The sequence below is a fragment of the Oryzias latipes genome, chromosome 11 (assembly GCF_053564925.1).
Source record: "Oryzias latipes strain Hd-rR chromosome 11, Olatipes_Hd-rR_3.1".
Lineage (NCBI taxonomy): Eukaryota > Metazoa > Chordata > Actinopteri > Beloniformes > Adrianichthyidae > Oryzias > Oryzias latipes.
This window is the reverse complement of record NC_136247.1, coordinates 4,536,334-4,553,558: the sequence shown is the minus strand read 5'-3', so window position 1 is coordinate 4,553,558 and position 17,225 is coordinate 4,536,334. Positions and strand designations below refer to the sequence as shown.

The 17,225-nt window shown below is 45.2% G+C and overlaps 1 long non-coding RNA gene across 2 annotated transcripts; it reads right to left on the bottom strand.

The window, feature by feature from the left end:
- Positions 1-9,649: 9,649 nt before the first annotated feature.
- On the bottom strand, positions 9,650-16,948 carry LOC144995118 (uncharacterized). 2 transcript variants are annotated; one of them, XR_013658754.1, is made up of 4 exons: positions 13,014-16,948; positions 12,778-12,935; positions 12,593-12,693; positions 9,650-9,745 (listed from the first exon to the last, which is right to left on the bottom strand). It is a non-coding gene; the product is annotated as an uncharacterized LOC144995118 (long non-coding RNA). The 2 variants fall into 2 exon arrangements; XR_013658753.1 differs by having other exon boundaries at positions 12,593-12,935.
- Between the last annotated feature and the right edge of the window lie 277 nt (positions 16,949-17,225).

The following is a 17,225-nucleotide window of genomic DNA, read 5'->3' as shown; positions in this document are numbered from 1 at the left end:
CAGGACCGCCGAGCCCCCCCTTACAGCATGACAGATTTCCTGACGGCATCAACGGCTTTGCTTCATGTTTGATCTTCACCTCCCGTACCGATGGAGACTTTTGCCGATAGCAAAGAGACACGTGCAAACTCGCCGTGACAGCAGCGATGAAACTGAACCGGTGTTAGCTGCTGCTGGAAAAGGAGGCCTTTGATGGCTAATTAGTGCAGGCAGCTGTCAGAACACTGATGCCTGAGATTGGAAAGTTTGGATGCTATAGTTGTGTGGATGCGTTCACAGCTCCGTGCTCTCCCGGGGATTATTGGGTTGCAGAGGATTGCTGTAAAAGGGGAAGGAGAAGAGGGGAACATCATATTTCCTCCTCCTCTGCTAGATGTGACCGCATTAATTATAGATCCTGTGAAGCTGCAGCTACGTTCCTTCAGCATATTTTAGGAGTATGAGAGGCTGATTTATGTCTTTAATCAAGACGACAGGTGTCAGGGTGCTTCAGAAAACAGCAGCTGAAAGCTGTTTAAAGTTGTCTGATGGTGACATTTTAAGAAGCTGAGGTGCAAAGTGTCTGTTTGTGAATATTTTCCTCAAGCGCAGGTGAAGGCCTCCCATGATCCAGGTGGAATCCTTGATGATGTTGTAAACACTTGTATCATAACCAGTGCCAGAGCTGCAGTGTAACCCTTGTGCTATCCTAGGCACTTTAACATTGGGAGTTGGGTCATCTAGACCCACTAGACAGTGCTCTGAACCCTTTTTCTTCAATGATTTGTGATCTTCACTGGTGTCCATGGATTACATGAAATCTTTCCACCTTTATCCACCTTTGTCATGGTAAGGAGAACACGTCAATGTAAGGGTGGGGTCATCTAAGATAGCACAAGGGTTAAACTGCTGTTGGACCAAAGCGTGTGCAGGAGAGATGCCAAGTTGTGAAGAAACAGGGATCATGGGAAATGGAGTTTGCACACCAAGCCCCAGTCCTGCAGTAGCTGTGAAGAATAAACAGAGACACCTGAGGACCGTGGAACCAGAACTCAATCAAACGTCTTTAACCCTTATGCTATCCTATGGGGTCAAGATGACCATTGACGTGTTCTCCCTACCATGACAAAGGTGGATAAAGGTGAAAAGATTTCATGTAATCCATGGACACCAGTGAAGATCACAAATCATTGAAGAAAAAAGGTTCAGCGCACTGTCTTGGGGGGTCTAGATGACCCCACTCCCAATGTTAAAGACCTAGGATAGCACAAGGGTTAAAAGAGCCAGCAAGCGTGTGCACAATGTTTGCAGTGTGCTGATAACAAACTTGAACCCTTTGGTCAGTAAAAGAGAATCCTGGGCTTGCTCCAGGGGGGGGATGCTTTCTGGCTCCTCTCTCTCTGTGTGGGGTGGGTGGTGCCTGGCCTGGGGTGTCGGCGCCTCCGGGGGTGGGGCCCCTGGGCTGGGTGGCCTTGGCCCCTTTGCTCGGTTTTATTTGCACCTTAGACATGTAGGGCCCTTGGTAGGGGGGGTGCTTGGACATCACTGCCAGCAAGCAGCAGATGTCCTCCTAGCACCCTACCCGCCAATTTTAACCGCACCTTAGACATTTAGGGCCCCTTGGTGGGGAGGGTGAGGGGACATCACTGTGAGTAATCAGGAGATGTCCCCTTAGTGCCCTACTCGCCAATTTTAACTGCACCCCCCTTAGTACACACACCCCTCCCCCTTCAATATATACATTCCAACATAAACACACACACATGCACACACACACCCTCTCAAACACACATACACGCACACACATTTTGCAAGAAAGGTGGGACCTGGGTCCATCTGTCCCCTTCCCCTTCCCTGGTGGGGGGTGCGGGCCCCTTGGCGATGGCGGCCGTGTCCCTTGGGTAACGGCTCCCTGGGCCCGGCGGTGCTCTCTCCGCACGGTGGGGGGGTTCATATTACACCTGAGCCGGGGGTGTTCGTGTCCTTGGGGGGTGGGTCCTGGTCCTTGCCCCTGAGCGCTGGGCCCCGCCAAACTTCCAACATGGCCGAGCCTGGTCGGGCCATATTTATAACACCCCTTGTGGGCCGCCCTTTTTTCCCCGGGGTTCCCCCCTCCTGGGCGGGGGCGGCGGGCCCCTTCCTTGCTCCTCCCTGGACCAACCGTGGGCCGGGTGGGTGGCTGCCTGGAGTGCGGAGCGGGTCTCCCTTGGGGGGTCCTGGCCTGGGGTTGGGGAGGGGGGATGCCCGGAACTCCTGGGTGGTGGTGGGGTGCTCGTCTGGGGCTGTGGGCGTCCTTCTCCGGTGGGGCCCTGCGTTGGGCTCTTCCGGCGCGGCGGGGGGGCTGCTTTCCTGGCTGGGCTGGGGCGGCGCTCTCTTTCCCTCCGCGCCTCCCTGCTCTCTGGCTCTGGGGGCCTCGCGGCGGTCCTGCTGGCCCTGGCCTGGGTGGCGGTCTTGGTCGCCCGGGGGGCGGTTGTTCCCTGCCTGTTCCCGTGTGGCGTTGGGGGAATTCTGGCTGCCGCTGCTGCTGCGGCGGGGGTCTGGGTGTGGGGGTGGCTGGGCGCTCCTCCTCCTTCTTTTCACATTCCACCATCCATTTTAGAAGAACATAAACACTCACCTGAGCACAGGTGTTAGCTCACCTTTGCACTAATAGTTTGCATGATTGAATAAATGAAAGATTTCACACTAGTTGGTTTAAAGGCATAGGTATGCGTTCGTGAACACTATCTGTTTTGTGTACATGTTGACATGTGAACATTTTTTGCAGCTAGCAGGTGTGTTGATAATATTTGAGTGTGTGAACAGGCCCCGCCCTTTTTGTACTACATTTGAACCGTACCGTAACGATAAACAACCAGTAAACCTGTCTGCTCTATGCTGCTTCATGGTCTTACCCCCCCCTCTCACTATCACCCCCCCCTCCCTAACATCCCTCTCTCTTCTTCCCTTCTTTCCTTTTCCGTCCGGTCCAACACCAAAGATTTTCAATCATGGTTGAAATGAATAAAGTTTGGCCTCAATTACAAAAGGGGTTTATTCAGTCATACCTTTGGTTTGTCTGAAGATTAATAACCCCTCTTGTTAAAGTAAAATATGTCCAACACAAGAGGCCCTCAGCTCTCATCTGCCTGCCTAGCTGTTGGACAGGACAAGTTAAAAAAAAAAAAAAGAAAAGATTTCATGTAATCCATGGACACCAGTGAAGATCACAAATCATTGAAGAAAAAAGGTTCAGCGCACTGTCTTGGGGGGTCTAGATGACCCCACTCCCAATGTTAAAGTACCTAGGATAGCACAAGGGTTAAAAGAGCCAGCAAGCATGTGCACAATGTTTGCAGTGTGCTGATAACAAACTTGAACCCTTTGGTCAGTAAAAGAGAATCAAAACCACAAAAGTTGAACAAGCTGTATGCAATGTTTGATGACATCACTAATCCTCCATATCTAGTCAATAGTCCATAAATCCAAATGAATAAATCCATGCAATGATGGATTAATACACCTGCAGGCTATGACGCGCATTTCCAGCTCATGTTTGAGTGAAACCTTTAAATTGCTAGCATAAAGCAAGAAGAGTCACTTCTCCAAAGCGAGTGTAAAAGTTATGAAAATCCTGCAAATAAGTGCACCAACCTGCAAAACAATAGAATAAATGACGTGCAGTGTTCCCTCACTGTACTGGGGTTCATCTTTGGCAGTCACACTATTGGCTAATTATTATTCAGTAAACTTTTTTTTTTTAGTAAACATTGAGTTTTGGGTTCTGATTGGCTTTAAACCATTGTCAATCTCCTGCGTGCCGTGTCTTCTGTAAGGAATGTGTTCAGCTTGTCAGAGTTACGTAAATATCGAATCGTGATCAGATCTTTGTTTTCATTCTATAATACTGGACTTATTTCTCTATGAAGGTTTAAACTTTGAGAGTTTAAACAATAGACAAGTGGGAAAATGTTCATGTCTGTCTGAGAATAGTGAATAAAGTGTGTAGTGAGGAGTTTTACAGCCCTAAAACAGCTATAATCCACCTGTAAGGTTTTTTTTTATAGAACGCAAGGGAACACTGTACAACACATTCCTCTGCCAAAAAAAATCAAAGGCTACTGAACATGTCTGGCCCATGTCTTTCAAATGTCTGTCACAAAGGGTCAGATATATTGCACATTAGTCAACCCAGTTATTAGCATTGGGGTTGCTGCTTACATGTCTTTTGGTTTTTGCTGCTGCTTGAACATTTTACTTCCTCACAAAGCTGACATTCTTCACATTTTGAACTGTTTTGTAAACTTTACTGTTCTTAAATAAGACAAAGATTTTTTAAAAATGCACCATTGTGATATTTTTTTTAAATTTTAGCATAAGCCTGTTACAAAACCCACCAAAGCAGTCACAATTTAAATGAGCTGATTAACAGGGATTATACAGAAAACATAGACTGAAAAAAATCAACCGTGTAAAATACAAGTTCAAATTCTTGATTGGAGGAAAGGAATGAAAAACATCCATCCATGTTCTAAACCTGAACCCCTTTTTGGGGTCACACGGTTGCTGGAGCCTTAATTGGTTGTCAAATAAAGGCAAGGTTTACCCTGGGCAGGTTACCACTATGCTGCAGGGCCACACAGTCACACACCTAAAGGACAGTTCACCGATGAACCTTTGAATGCTTTTGGACTGTAGGAGGAAGCTGGAGTGCTCTGTGAAATCCCACACATGGGGAGAACATGCTCCCCACAGAAAGGTCCCAGCTGGGATTCAAACCAGGGCCTTTAGCTGTAAGGTGAGAGGGCGAACCTCTACCCCACATGTGGTCAGCAATAAAAACACCATAGTTTGTTTTACAGAAGTAACAAAGGCTGACCAGGAAAGGCGATTATTCAAAGGAGTTTGTGACAGCCAAGGTGAAATGTGACTCTGATGTGCATTAGAACCGTCACTGGAGGTTGGTCCTGACGCGTGCTTTCAAAAATGTGCTGTGCATCAAAAGTCTCTTTGTGTGGATTTTCTTCCCAGATGGATCGGATGACGTTATGCCGATTCCCCGTGCCGTGTCTCTTTGTCTGTAGTTGATCCATTAAAGTGATTAATGGGCAAGAAATCAACTTTTCCGTTTCTGCAGACACAGAGGGACCCTTGCATTCTCACATGGCACCTCAGAAACGATGAGGCCATTAAGACTTGGCGGGAACATGATACATGGCAGCGTGTTTAGTCCAGGGATTCAATAAACTCATCTAAGAACTCATTTGCAAAAGAAAAGGATTAAGCCCCGGCCTTTTTCCTGGTGTTTAAGTGTCACCTTCAGTGGTCTCCTCTAAATTTGGTGCAAAAGGATCAATACTGTGAGCAGAGTAAAATGGCAGGTGACATCCTCTAAAGAGTGATAATGGATGCCGCAGCAACCCTGAGCCCAGCAGCATGTCGGCGGTCCCTTCCCCTGATCCGTCCTGCGGTCTGAGCATGGTGTTTCATATCAGCTGATTGTTTTCAATGTGACTTTGATGGATATCAGATCCATGCTGTTGTCTGGTTCACCAACCAGAAACTGGCTAACAAGGGCTATCAGTTACCCTCAAGTCCCCACACTACCTGCACTACAACCACGTGACGGCACCGCAATCCCCACGTCTGTTCAATCGCACCATCAGGGAGAAGTCAGATCGTAAAGATCAGAGCGACTGAATGGATTCACTCACTTCTGACAGATCAATATCCCCTTTTAGGACTTTATCCTGCAGTCTGACAGCTCAGCTATTAGCTTTTTGTATCTCCATCAGACAGTTGTTTTTTTCTGCCTTTTAGTCCAGAGATGGAAGAAAACAGGCTCCGCTGTTTGTTTGTTTGTCTTAGGGACTGGAAAGGGACGTTAAAAAGGGATATTTGTGAGGATGTGTGGGTAATGGCTGCAGGAATGTTTGAGTACAACACGATGCAGGCAGGAGTGGAGCATAAGTGCAGTAAAAGATACGGTATGAGACATGGTGGCACTTTCACTGAGTGAAAAGTTGTGTTTGGTTTCAGGAATGCAGTTGTTTGGTGTTTTAAAGTTGTATTAACTCAGCGTCGCTGCTTCCCACCCATGATTCAGGCCCATCACCGACACTCCAGCAGCTCGGTCACTGCGTGCACATAACATGAAGACAGTGTCATGAAGAGTTTTCAGCTCATTCAGGATCAGAAAACTTTGCTTTGGTCTTTTAACCCTTGTGCTATCCGAGGCACTTTAACATTGGGAGTAGGGTCATCTAGACCCACTAGACAGTGCTCTGAACCTTTTTTCTTCAATGATTTGTGATCTTCACTGGTGTCCATGGATTACATGAAATCTTTCCACCTTTATCCACCTTTGTCATGGTAGGGAGAACACGTCAATATAAGGGTGGGGTCATCTAAGATAGCACAAGGGTTAAGGCCTTCCACCAAAGCGGGCACCACTGTTCAACATCTACTTGTCACCGCTCTCATTCAAGACAACTCCAGAGAAGAACAAAGTTCAACCCCTCCAGGGATGATGGTTCCAAACCCAAGCTTAGGGTCAAAGCTTGGGTTTGTCACTTGGATCATATCCAGGAGGTGTTTTCAATTTTATTCACAGTATTTTATCAGTTTGTGTGCAACCACAGGATCACAGCTGTGATTTCAGTTTTGTTTGTCACAGCAGGGACTTCGGTTTCAAACTGGTGGCGCTTGACGGAATCTGTAGGCCTGGATCCTTCTGAGACACCTTCACCGTAACATACATTCATGGAAACAAGACGGAGTATTTGGACCTCATTCACAGTGTGGATTAGTATAGAAATCTTATGGAGATGCTGGAGGTGAAACCTTTGAAAAACTTCACACTCAGTCTTTTCTGCTCACTAGTTGTCTTGTTAAGCTAAGCAGAGTCCCATGATGCAACGGTTTTGCTGTTTATAGCTGTGCACACGAGGAGAATTTGACAACCCGGAGCACGCTGACCAAGCCTTATATTTTTCTGAGGGGAGTGTGTGTGTGTGTGTGTGTGTGTATGTGTATAGGGGTGGGGGTGTTCAGATTGTATGAATGAACAAAAATGCTGTGATTCCTATCAGTGCAAACGCCTGCAGATTGGAGGAAAGCTGCATCATCCCTTTGTTTGTAAGGATTCCCTTACAATTCCCCCCCCCCCCCCCCACACACACACACACACAGCCTACCCCCGACATCGTCCAGCAGGAAATAGGCTTTCAATGCTTTCGAGATGACTTCCTGAAAGAAGCGAACGTCGTACAGGAGGGGGGCAATGAATAATGAGACGCTGGAAGGATGTGTGTGACCCTCAGCTGCTCACTACTGGTTCACAGTTGAAGACTGTAATCACACCAGGGGGAGAGTGACGGCTCAGAGCGTTTTTCCTGAAAGGAAACAAATTAGTTTTTCCTGGATGCACATATATCCATGGGATAAAGGTGGACCGCAGTCAGGAAATATGGAGAATTGTTCTTCATCCCTGGACAGACCATGCATTTTGCATTCATGCATACTGCAACAGCCCGCTCTTATTTTCAATTACAGCCTTTAAACAAGTGTTCCAGCATGTGCAGTTGTGGGAAATTAAACTAAAGAAAACTGGTTTGCCCCCACTCAACATAATACACCTCGACTGTAATTAAATGCAGATCTCCTCATGAAACAACAATACAACAAGAATGGAGTGCACCATTTTCTCCCCGTGCAGCCACTCTGCTGAAGGGGAAGCATCTCAGCCCCGTGGAGCAAATAATCCACAGTTGACAGCAAATCCAGCTGCACGTTTCCAGAGGAACATAAAGGCAGGAGTTTTGAAACGCTGCTTATGTGAGTCACATTAGCCTCAGCAGGAAGGCTGGGGATAGAGGCCAAAAAAACCATTAAACGCGCCATAAAAAATCCTACAGAAGAAGAAGAGGACGGAGCCCTCAAGCTGCTGCTGCAATTCTGACATGAAGGACTGTGCTGGTGCTTTTTAAAATCGCTCTAATCCCTTTCAGCGTGTAGCAGCCTCTCCCAGGCCTCCAGCCCTGCAGGCTCTCAGAGAGTCAGAGTCTGCACAGGTCTGTCAGGGAGGAAGAGGACTGTTTCAGAGTCATCACAGCGGCAGAAAGCAACAGGATGAAACCACACACTGTGCTGCAGGGCTACACTTACCCTCTGGGTGTCGGGACGCCACCAGCAGCAGGATCCTGTAATCACTGAGCTCTGCCTAATCCCTGGACTGTATTTTATGTCAGAGTTTTTCATCGAGGAGCTTTGAAGTTCATTTGGATGCATATGATCACAGCCAGTGTGGTGATATCGCTGAATGCGGGGTCAGTGACCCGCATTTACGCACCATTGATTTTGTTGTACGACAGAAGAAGACACAAGGCGTGGCTTTGCCTCATCTCCAACAATCCCACTGAGGCACTGCAATCCAGGGGGGAGGGGGGCACAGCGAGGTGTGGAGCAGCCCAATTATGTCTTGATAATAAAGTATTGTTGTCAGAGCAGCTGCGGGGGCCCTGGGGAAAACTCCAATACCGGATCATGTTGTGGGAGTCGCCGATTCTGGTCTAGAGTTTGTCTCAAACTGTTGGGAGGAGCAGCAGATGTTTGATTGAAGGGAGGCAGTGATCTAACAGGAGACCAACACGGACACTGTCCTATGGGACTGCCCCATGATGCAGCAGAACCCGCTCTCAGGACAATGCAGAAGCTGTAATATTGATTTAATAATAATCTTAATCTTTAATCTTAATTATCCTATCCTTATTTTTAGACAATAGTCATTTTAAAGTGAGACCAGAATTAAACATAAGATTAAATTCGGGCTCCACAGTACTGCAGGGGTCAAGTCCTGATTGAAATCCCAGCTTGGTCTTTCAGAGTGGACTTTGCGTGTTCTCGTTCATGTGTGGGTTTCCTCCCTCACTCCAAAATCATGCTTCGTGGGGTCATGGATGATTCTAAATGGCCCTCAGGTGTTACTGTTGATTGTGTGGCCCTGCAATAGACTGGTGACCTGTTGAGGGTCTGCCCCGCCTTCATGCAACAGTAGCCGGACAAAGCTCCAGTAAAGCTGTTACCCCCTAAGCAGCTCAGGAGATGGATACATAAATAGATACATTTGTCCTAAAAATTGAGCGTAAATGTTGACTTTTAAATGTGTTGTTAGTTGTTTTAGAGCTGTTTACACTTAGTTTCCCAAAATCATGCAAGTCTGTTTCTTGAAATAAGACCACACATCATTTAGAAATAAAATTTCAGCTTAAAAATATGATGTAAAGCAGAAAAAAAAATAGTTTAGAGATTTTGATTGAAATACGATGTTTTCAAGTTCAAACATATATTCAGGACTCATTGTCTTAACCCTTGAGCTATCTTAGATGACCCCACCCCCCCTTCCATTGACGTGTTCTCCCTACCATGACAAAGGTGGATAAAGGTGGAAAGATTTCATGGAATCCATGGACACCAGTGAAGATCACAAATCATTGAAGAAAAAAGGTTCAGAGCACTGTCTAGTGGGTCTAGATGACCCAACTCCCAATGTTAAAGTGCCTAGGATAGCACAAGGGTTTAAATAACTTGTTCCATCATAGTGAAAAGTCACTATAGTTTTGCCTTAAGTCAGATGTAATAAGACATTTATTTATTTATTTATTTATTTATTTATTTATTTTCTTCCTGTTTTCATGTCTGACACTTTCCTCATGCTGTTCCATGAATGCCGGTAGTTTCAGCTCCTCTTCTCTCCTTCAGTATTGAACATTCATTACAGCAGCAGAATCTGCAGTGACAATAAAAGGTAATGAAATTAGACCGCAGCTAATGTCATAAAATCATGTAAATGATGATAATGTGGAGCTCAGGATGAAAGTCATCTAAACAAAGCAACGTATAAAAAACCATCAGTCTCATTCCCAATCCCAAGGAGGAAAAACATCGATTGATCAGAGTGTCTTCATCATGTTCATCGATTACGCTTTTGTTTGCTGAAGATTAAAGTCGTATGTTCGTCCTCTCGCATTTAGAGAGGAAGGGAAATGAAATATGTGGATTATTATTGAGCTGGGAAAAAAACAAGTATTTGAAAATATTGGCCTGTAGCCGATAGACTTCTGAAACCATCATTATTTATGGAGCAGGGACAAGCTGCAGAAGATGACCCGGCTCCTGCTGCTCAGCAGTTTTCATGCAACAGGACACCAGTCGATGGGTCCAGTCTCCCCGTACGGGCTGCACCGGGAGGAAAAGTGCATGCGGCATAATGCGTACAGAAAGTGGGATCAATAACCAATCTACGGAGGGAACAGTGAGGGTCAGGTATGAGGAGGTTACTGTACGCTCTACCTCCAAACATACAATGAAGAACCGCAAGTAGTTCCTTTTTTCTGCAGCGCAGTCATTGCAAAAATGCATGGACTCATTACATTGTTGTTTAAAGCAAACATTGCAAATCTTAAGCAGATTTTTGAGGTAATTAAGCTCCACTGATGCTGCACCTGCACTGCAGTGAGGATAGAAACATGTTCTTGCTATTCTGCTTTAAAGCAATATTACATTTCATCTATATTGAGGGAATTGTACTTTTTTTTTTGTTTTTTTTTAATCAATCCATTTTCTAAAACGGCAACTACAAATTAAGTTTCCATATAAAATATGTTGTCTGAAATGTTTTCATGAATCCTAAATTTGAAGTGAAAGTTTTGGATCAATTTTGTTTCATGGAAAGCAGCTCAACTGACTTTGACATGGACTGATTTATAAATGAAAACTGATTGATCCCAAATCCAAAACTTCACCTTTGAGCTGCAAAACATGACACAATACAAAATACATGTGAAACAAATGAACAACATGACATGACAAAAGCTTTCTCCACAGCTGAACCACTTCACTTTACTCAGGTTCCAATCGGAATATCACATTTTTGGGAAGAAATATGACAAAAAGTTTAAAATAGTGTGCTGCAAACAACAAATAAAACCATATTGTTTTAAAGCTTTCAGTTTCTGATTTCCCTGGTTTAGCTCTGCACCATCATCACATCAAATGTTCATCTGTGATGACTTCAATGCTGACACGAGTCTGAGCTAAACTGAAATCAGTATGAGATGTAAATGTAACAGAGCAGCACAAAGAACTCATTCAGTTAATTAAAGCAGGAGAAAGATCAATAAAGTTTTGGTCCCTCTTTCCCGGCTCCTCAGTATTAATTAAAGATCCTGGCTTTGAAGTTAGCTCCTTTTTCTCTATTGTGTATCTGCTTAATTAGAAACTTTGAAGCATTAATTGCTCTAAACTAGGAAGAATCGGCAACTCTTTAACCACTTTGTCCTGGAATCCACCCGGATCGGAGTCATGTAAGTGGATCTGTCAGTTTGGTACCACGAGGATGTGGCGTCGGCCGTGGATTTGAAGTTTTTGACTGATCTGGTTTTGCGGTCAGAATCTAAATGACGTGTTTGGGGTCTGGGACAAAGCAGCGCTGCCCTGAAATCACTGGACATTTGCCTCCAGTGCAGGGATAAGAGGCGAATGGCTTCCACTGTGTCATAACCTTGACCGGAGCGACCGCTCCGCTCTGAGGTTTCTGCCGTTGATGCTCTGGAGGGCCACTTTGTGCCAGCATGAGCTCTCCACGTCGCCCTGCCATCACAGCGCAGAGAGCCCGGCGGCAAGGCATTATAAAAGGAGACGTCAAATCAGAGGCAGAACAGAGAATGGACTTCACCGCGGGGCCCCCGTTTTGAGTGAAATGGAAAAGTGGATTTACTGCTGCTGGTCTTTGTACTGAGCGGATATGCAGCAAATTGAGTCCATGAAATATGAAATGAACTAAAGTCATGCTTCTGATGGAGAGGTTTGCCGGCACTAATTCCTATTGTTATAGGATGCAAAAGGAGAGTTTAGGCTAAAAGAAGAAGCGCTTGGAGTTGCTGCAAAAAATTCATCAAAACCTTGTAAATTATGGATAAACATAAAAAATAATTGGAAACAGAAATATTCATAAAGCGGTTTTAATGCTAATTGCATAAAATAAAAGTGGTCAAACCTTCCTAACCAAACATTCCTGTGAACTTCACTGGATTGACTAAGAATATCGACAACCCAACGGAAGACTGAACAGCCCCGAACTGCCAAAAAAATCATGTCGTTTCAACAGCTGCTCATCTGTTGGTGGTGTTGTCTGAAAGCAGGGAGAGGAAAAGCTGCTCATCCTCTGAGTAACGTCTCTGAAGAAGCTCCTCACTGCACCACAACCACTCAGCAGACATTTCCAAACTTCTGTACCATTCCTGCTTCTTCAGATTCCCTCAGAGACTGTTTTCTTTCCCTTCTAACACATGAAGGTCATCGCCTCCCTTACGTTCTCCTCCTCACTTTGGTTCTCCTCCTCACTTTGGTCTGTGGAAGGTCTGTTTGCATTCACACTGAAGTGAACTGCACCAGAGATCACCTGAGCTTTCACACCTGGCAAACCCAGAAGACCACCAGAGGACACCACATCTGGATCAGTCCAAAACAGCCAGAGAGAACGGAGAATTCCTTTTGCCTCCAGGTTTAAACTAATTAATGATCTTTTCTTGAAAGGTTTAAGGCTCACTTAAAGATTAAGAAAACATTTCCTCACCTTTGACCCTGAGGGAATCCTCTGGGAGAGCTGTAGTTGTCATGGCTAGAGAGACAAAACAGACCCAGGCGCTGGAACCAGGAAGGAGACACAGGTGACTTCTGAGGTGAGTAAGAAAAGGTTTTAATGTCAGTTCTTGATGTTGTAGGCTGCAGGCGGAGCAGGAGTATCCGAGGAGGACCCACGACGAGGATAGATGGTAAGCTGCGGCTCGTGGTGGATATGACCGTGGCTCGTGTCGTGACTGGAGAATTAGCAGAGGCTCTTGGTGTGACTGGAGGAATGCAGAGGCTTGGATCCGGGAACGTAGATGACTCAGGCGACCACTCCTACTAATTGAATCCTGAAGACAAGGTAGAAAGCGAGACTTAAACAAAGGCTTAGTAACTATGGCTATGTACGTGACGACCATACTATGCACCATCAGGGGCAACGAACTGGCGATGAATACTGGTCCTAGAGCTCCTTATGAAGGCAGGCGGGTGATGAGGTAAGTGGTCGCAGCTGTGTCGCATCAGGAGCCGAGCAGAGAGGGGAGGGGGGGAGAACTGACAGAGGCACCATGACAGTCAAAGACCTCAAACAAATTACCAGTTACAGAAGAGTCAGAGATTCTTCATTTTATTCCTTTCTTTAATTTTATAATTTAAAGAAAGGTAAGCCATCTCTATTTTCAGAATCCTTCTCTACCCCAGAATGACAACAGACAACCAAAACATTCAGGAGCAACACCAGCACGAGTTTCCATTGTCTCTACATCCTCACAGATACTAAAGGACTCGCTGCCAGTTATCACAAATGGATTGCAGTAGTTGTTTCTAACTGTGATACAAAGCTGCCACCTTTTCTACATCACCGTTTCATGTTTCATCATTTCAGGGATTGGACACTGAACACATCTGTGCTTTGAATGGAGCCCACTTTCTTCTTCACCGTGCGGATAAAAGGCAGCACGGTGGCTTTTCTGAAGGGAACAAAACAATGGAATTCATGATTCATGTCTGACTGCGAGGCTGATGGAGACGTCACACGATGGAGGCCGTTTCTGCCTGCTGCTGCTGTCATTGCAGTGATGGAGCGCCGCTCAGATCCTGATGAGAAAACTGTCCTGACTGAGGTCTAATATTTGCGCTTTAAGTCTCAGGACACTGTGACCTTAGACTCCTGTTATAACCCTCCCATCATTCAACCGCTTTTAAATGACCAATATATCTTATGTGTATTGACGTTTTTCTAAAAAACTATTTGCTTTGTTTTCTAACATCGAAGTGCTTAGTGAGGACAGCCAAGTTAGCGGTGTTAGCTGTGATTGGCTAAATGTTAAAAGCTGCCTTAACACCATACACAATTCACACATTAAATTTGCCTGAAACGCTTCTTTTATGACGCGCATCAAATTTGTTGCTTGCCGCCTGTCCAAAAAATGCGCCTGATGCCTCAGACACCTGCGGGGGGAGCTACCACCAAATGATTTTGTTACATGTCACGGTGTGTGTGTATAACTAATGGAGGAGGTATAGAGATAGGGTTTGTATGATGAGCTTCATTTCAGCGGCCGGAGCTGTGTCTGAATGTTGGCCGCATTCTGTCCCACATGAGTTTGAGAGGGGAAAAATAGAAACAAGAATCAAACTAGAGGATCGTGCAGTGCTTGATAGAAAGCGGATGCAAGACCTGAGAAAAAAACTTTGGACATAAAGTGTGTGCCTTGGTCTTTTTGACTTACCCATGGGAGTCCAAACAGTGTGAAGAACTTGACTAGGGCCTTAGACACTGCAGTGGCTGTTGTTGTCCATAACCCTTGTGCTATCCTAAAGGAGTTCAAGATGACCACTGACGTGTTCTCCCTACCATGACAAAGGTGGATAAAGGTGGAAATATTTCATGTAATCCATGGACACCAGTGAAGATCACAAATCATTGAAGAAAAAAGGTTCAGAGCACTGTCTAGTGGGTCTAGATGACCCAACTCCCAATGTCAAAGTGCCTAGGATAGCACAAGGGTTATCGGAAAAGCCTCATGGAAACGTAATGCTGTGCACATAGTCAGGAGAAATTGATTCCCAGACTTGGTGTGAGGAAGTGGACCCACACAATCATCAACCAAGACATACTCGAAGGGCTCCCCAACAGCAGGAATGGGATTCAAAGGAGACCTAGGAATGGTCTGATTAGGTTTCCCAACAATCTGGCAAACATGGCAGATTTTACAGTACTGTGTCACATCAGATTTAACATCCGGCCAATAGAAAGTGCCGTGTCACCCTGTCTAAAGTCTTCCTCATACCCATTGGCTAGGCAAAGAACCTTGGTACGAACAATGACTGGAACAACAACCCGAAACAAACCACCACAGCTGTCTTCACAGGTTATCTCAGGGGGCAGCCATTTCCTCATCAATACACCATTGCTAATGAAATAAGCACGGAGGAGTTTCTCCACTTTGCCCTCTGAGACAACGTTGTTAAACAAAGAGGATAAATGTCCGTACCCAGCTTTAAGATCCTCATGAAAGGGAAAACCGTCACCGCATAACACCTATCACTCACTGCATATAGAAAAGATGTACAAGAACTTTTCCACTCTATGAACTCACTGAATGGTCTAAACCGTGGTACTTCATAAGGGCCACATGCGTGTCCCATACAGGTTTGCCCATTTTGCAAAAATGGTATCCACCCTTAAGGGCAGCTGTAGCAAAGGCCTCTAACATGACCTTCCTGCAGATGTTTTTAATATTCGTTCATAACAAACGCTTTTAGCCCCCCCAAACACACTTTTCTCATACAACTTTGAAGCATGAAACGAGGCTCATGACATTTGTTTGTTATGAAGAGAGCAACTTTTTGAGTCTGTATGAACATTTTGGATGAAAGGTGGAAACGTTTTTACTGCAGACAAACTGAGAGAAATTCCTGTGTTTTATTCTGAAAATAACTTTTTTTTAAATGTAGATTACTTATTTTGAAAATGTTGGTTTGCTTTAGAAAGTGGAACTTCTATGCTCAGAGGTACTGCTAGGCCTTCAGCAGGAAAATATCCACTGAGACCTATGGAATAATCATAAACATGTGTTGTGACAGTGGCGTTCCTCCCTGCGCTCCTCTTTATTACCCGTGCCCCCCACCCACCCCCTCCATGTCTTCAGCTCCAGTTTCCAGGACTTCTGAAGCTGCTGCTGACCTCCTGCAGACCTGGGATCAGTGCGCTGTGGGTCTCTAATGATCATCCCTGTGCTCCTCCAGAGAAGGTGATCATAACAGCGAGGTTTGTGTCTCTGAAGGATGAATCAATGTGGCATGAAGAAGAGAATTTCCACCCCATTTCCCCCCCGATTACCCTTCTACATGCAGCTCCTCAATAGCTAGTTGTGGCATAAATCTCAACATCACAGATGTCTCCTGCTGGACGTCTCATGTGTTGAAGTGAAGCTGTTTTATGTTTGTGGGGGTGTCAGTATTGTGGAACTGGCTCACTCCTCTTTAAATCATAAGATGTGGTTGATGTTCAGGTAAATTGAGTCAATTTGGATGCTGTTTAAGAAGACCCCCTCCTATGAAAATTGTGTTTTTTTTCTGATGATAAAGGACATTTTTTAAAGAAAATTAGAATCAAAACAGCATTTCTGATTATTTGTATTTTCAAATAGTTGTGAATCAAGAGGAGCTGAAAAAATGCTGTTGGAAAAAGAACTTATTTGTGGGGTAGAATATATGCTGGGCGAGCCACAAGCTCACTTCTCCGAGCTCTCAGCGACGGGGATGGGGGGACTTTGCGCCAACAGCCGAGGCTTCGCAGAAACTATTTCCTAGAAAACAACAAGGCACCATTTTAATTAGAAGACTACCGGCAACACTTTGACAAAAGATGAAAATATGATCGCTGTGGGACTTCAAATCAAGCAGAAGCTGAATTATAAATCAGAGGTAAAGGTGGGTTTACATCAACCCTGTGGGCCTTCAGCTAAATGTTAAATGTGCTTTGACACAACCTCTGCTCTGCCTTTACATTTGCTGCATTAGATATTTCGCACCTGTTCATTTCTGCGTGTTCACATCCAGCAGCTCCTGTCTCCACGCCGCTGCCCCGTTTCTGTTGCTTCCCAGGGAAAACGCCGTCTGTGCTGCACTCACACCACTCTAACTGGATTCACAGGCGCCGAGATTTTCCTCCGCCGCCAGTGCTGCATATGCAAATGTGACAGCAATGTACCAACTGGTCATAAAGAGCAGTGGGAGAGCTGCGTGCATTAGTCATCCCCGCAGAATGAACCGCACTGACACAACCACTAATTAATGGTTAAAAAAAGATTTAAGAGAGATTTCCATCCAGCTCTCCTCCACCTAATCAGTTTATAATAGCGCCTTCGTCCTCTGGGGTGATAATATCTTCTCTCAGATGTCTCCTTGCACTGTTATTAAGCTCTAGTCGGAGATAAAGTAGTTTTTTTTGTGTAGATACCTTCACTTGAAAGAACACGGTAAATAATGCAGGAAAGGGAAAAGGTTTGGATAAATAACACCCAGCAGAAGCTTGTGTTTGTCCCACATTTGTTACAGTCTTGGTGCCATTAAAAGTGTTTACAGGAGAACTTCATCTTCAGGCTTTTAGCTTCTCTGTGTGACTCCGAGTC